The sequence below is a fragment of the Triticum dicoccoides genome, chromosome 2B, assembly GCF_002162155.2.
Source record: "Triticum dicoccoides isolate Atlit2015 ecotype Zavitan chromosome 2B, WEW_v2.0, whole genome shotgun sequence".
NCBI lineage: Eukaryota > Viridiplantae > Streptophyta > Magnoliopsida > Poales > Poaceae > Triticum > Triticum dicoccoides.
In genome coordinates this window covers 191,261,170-191,264,921 of record NC_041383.1, presented here as the reverse complement: position 1 = coordinate 191,264,921, position 3,752 = coordinate 191,261,170, and the positions used below count along the sequence as shown (strand labels likewise).

Below are 3,752 nucleotides of genomic sequence, written 5' to 3'. Positions count from 1 at the left end.
CCGCCGCACGTGGGTCACATCATGGTGCGGGGTGGTCCTGCAACTTGGGCGGGGCTATGTAGGAGGTACGGAGGCGTAGTGGGGAGAGCTAGGAGGCTCGTCGTGGGTACGAGGAGGCCGAGACGATGGTCCCTACTGGGTGGTCGGTAGTTGTGGCTGGTACTAGTTCCATGCATGCGGTGCAGATCTGATGCAATGCACGTGGTTTTGGTCCTGGCTGGCGTTGTGTTTCTTTGTGGCTTGTGGTGCTACGACGGAGTGCGGTGTGGCGGTGCAGGTGCACAAGGGGCACATCAGCATGGATGTGCCGCTATGGGGTCATGCGATGGCACAGTGAGGGACTGCTGCTAGGTCGAAGCGGGCCATGGGGCGGTCTAGTTCAATGGGGATTTGGGTCCTAGCACCAGGATCTGACGGTTGCGATGACGGATGTTGCTGTACACGGTGTCGGCCGGTGCCATGTGCTTAAGTAGTTGTCACTCGGATGTGCTCCTGCGTGCTTCCCAAAAGCTAGAGCAGTGGCCACAAAGTGCAGATGTGGTGGCGCGGTGGACCATGTGGTAGGCTAACATGTGGAGACCCATGGCTACGGGTGCAACAGTTCTGGTCTCCATAGAGCACGGTCGGCGCGTCTGACGCATGGTTGTGGCTTGGAACCATGTTGGTTCTTGGCCTCGGGCGGTGCTCCTTTGTTCCTTGACGTCATGGTGCTCGATAGGGCATAGCGGCTCGGGTTTCATCTGGTGGCTCTGCCTCTATACGACCGTTGGTGGATCTCGGGCCTCGTGATGGTGGTTGGCCGCCGGTGGTTTCCGCGAGGTGCTGATGGCTGCTACGGATCTCGAGACTTCTTCGTCGGTGGCAGCTTCGATGGTGGTGGTGGTTGGTTGGCTTGCCGGAGCCTATGCGGGATGATGTGCGGCTGAGGTGGTGTGGGAGCTTGGGTGAAGACCCCGTCTCAGCTTTGTGTTGTGCCGAGTGATGGCGATGGCTGTGACCATCATTGACCTTCTTCTAGGCATAACTATTTTGCTGTCACACCCCTCCCACGCGGATCGGGCCATCACGACCACTCTAGGCGAAACCCTTGATCTTGTGTGATTGTGGTGACACTTTGGTGTCGTATTCCTCCCGGGCGCTTCGTCTTAGAAGTTCGGCATTGGCAAGCAGGACCATGGATGACGAGGTTGTGGCTTACAGGCTTCTGTGGCAACGATGATGGCAGGAGCGATGTCAACGATGCAACAATGTTTGCGGTAGTCGGCACTTCTTCGACGTGTCCGTGGGATTACCTCGATTTGTTTGTCGCCGTGAAGTCGAAGTTACGTCGGCGGATCCATGCGCTGTGCCTGGTTTGTCCTTCGTAGGTCTTCGTCAAGTTTGGAGTTGCATTGTCTAGTTGCCACAATTACATTTTATAAGAAACCTGAAAATAATTACTTTCAATTTTTTCCCACTGAATATGTGTTGCATGTACAGTATTTTTTATATAAATTCTTTTATCAGGTAGTATCAAGAACCATTTCACCTCTAAGCAAAAAAAAAGAGGAACCATTTCACCCCCCGCCATTATTTCCCTCTTGCCACTTACCAAATTTTACGGCCCATCTTCTATCGGCCACGTGCCCACGTCCTCCCATCCCTCGCCCCTTTTCCCTCTGAAACCTCCCACGCCGCATCTTCTCTTCTCGCTTCCCTGCTGCCATGCGCCAACCCCGCCGTCACCCGTCGATCCGGCTGCGGCGCTGCGCACTTCCACCCTCGTTGCCCTCCCTGGTCCAACAACGTCACCTGCTCCCTTCAACTCCCATCTCGATCTTCATGGCCCTCAGATCTAGCAGCCCTCGGCCATGACGCTGCCGGATCTGGCCGGCTTGGCCTCGTCGCCCCAACCGATAGGTGCTCGACGCCGCTCCTCAGGATTCAGGAACGCAGCAGTCTTCTTCGTCAGCTCTATATCCCCCCACCTCCTACGCCATGTATCAGCCATCTACCCTTTCTTGAAGCTCCTCCTCATCCAAGTGGCCACTTGATGTTGCCGAGTGGACCACGCTCACTCGCGCCTTCGCCCACCAGTACCAGGTTTGGTCGCCACTTCCTTTGCGCAATTCGTCGAGCAGGTCATCTGTGTGGCATATGTGTGCTGTTGTAATGGATGGCTTGTTTTCTGGTGGTTGGGGTGCAGGATTTTCTCGTGTCTTTCAAGTTGAATACCCGGGAGATGGAGGAGAATAGATGGTGCCATGGCGGGCTGCTATGGTGGTGAGGTTCACGTTCTACAGTGAGGCCATGGACATCGTTGTTTGCATGTATGTTTAGGTAGAGTATATTTTTTGTTTGTATGATTGCTGAAAAACAAAGGCAAGCCTATTAGTTTGGAAAATAAAGTCAAGCCTATGTGTTGAAAGATAGTTCGATAAGTAGCCATTTGGCGCCAGTGAGGTGAGATAGCTACCTTACGTTGATGCATGTATGTTTGATCAAGGCTAGCTAGTTGCAGCAGTTGGAACTAGTACTAGTACATAAGAGAAGAGACATTGTGTCAGCATGTGCAATCAGGATTGGGATGTATACTTCATACTATTGTATAACTTAACTAGTAGTCCCTGTCAGACAACTAATTTACATTGAAGAGGTCCTCCATTCATGTATTAGTACGTACACTCCTTGTTCTTTTTCCTTCAGTTTTGGTCTGTAGATGTACTTGCAAGTTTTTTCATCTCGCTTTTGCTTTTCTTTTCAGTATGTTGTACTCTCTCCATCTCAAAATAAATGTCTCAACTTTGTACTAACGTTAGTACAAAGTTATACTAACCTTGAGACACTTATTTTAGGACGGAGGGAGTATTTCTGTAATATTTAGCTCCTGTTCCTAAAGCTGATGCATCCACTGGCATGTTAACATCATCTCCTGTGTGTTCTTTCTCAATGATGTAGAGTAGGGTAGAGCAGGGGTTCTTACTTATTGTTCTTATACACGCTATGTTATCATGCAGGTGGCAGTTGGGCCTATCTGAAGAGCAATAATGTAATGCTTTTGAGCTTAGGCAAATGAAGTTGTATTTAAAAGCGGACGAGATGATGTTTGTCAACACGAAACTGAAAAGGTTGGTCCATCATCTCTTAGCCATACATCCCATCTAGTTATGCGCCAATTTAGTTCTAGACAACATGTGCATGGAGAAACATATATGCGAAAATACATGTATCTTCATCACTACCATTGAGTTCTGAACTTCTGATAAGAACACTGCCCTGTCAATCGACTTCCTTGTTTTGCGACCTTCCTTTTTTTATTTGAGATCTTGTGTCTGAGGCACACTGACCACTTGGCCAGCGTACAATGCCTTTGAAGACCATGCTACAGGTAACTTGCTTTGGGACCTTTTTTTTATTTTAGCTGATTTCTTAGCTTACCACATTGCCTAGGTGGTACTACTGTACTATATATATATAATGTATGCACCTGCTTGTGCCCTATTTTCCTAGATGTGGCTCATAACTGAGATATCTATCTATGGACTAGCTATTTTCTTACACTAAATCTATCTTAATTAAGGTGCGAGGGGTAAAATTTTGTTGAACTCATATAGGATTTTTTCCCTGTATCACATGGCCATCTTGGTCTAACTATAGCACATGTGGGTTCTGGAGATATGGTGAATACAGTTAATTAGAAAACTGTCATGTGCTCAGTGGCGGAGCCAGGATTCAAGTATAGGGGGGTCCGAGTACGTATATTGATCTAATCT

The 3,752-nt window shown here is 49.0% G+C and overlaps 1 long non-coding RNA gene across 2 annotated transcripts in view; it reads left to right on the top strand.

Moving 5' to 3' along the window:
• The first annotated feature begins 1,617 nt into the window (after positions 1 to 1,617).
• The window catches only part of LOC119362993, a 3,202-nt gene continuing 1,067 nt past the window's right edge, over positions 1,618 to 3,752 (top strand). The window contains exons 1-3 of one of the 2 annotated variants that reach the window (XR_005173717.1): positions 1,618 to 2,082; positions 2,186 to 2,319; positions 2,997 to 3,107. This is a non-coding gene — a long non-coding RNA (uncharacterized LOC119362993). The remainder of the gene's footprint in view (positions 2,083 to 2,185; positions 2,320 to 2,996; positions 3,108 to 3,752) is intronic. The other variant, XR_005173716.1, reaches the window with a different exon arrangement.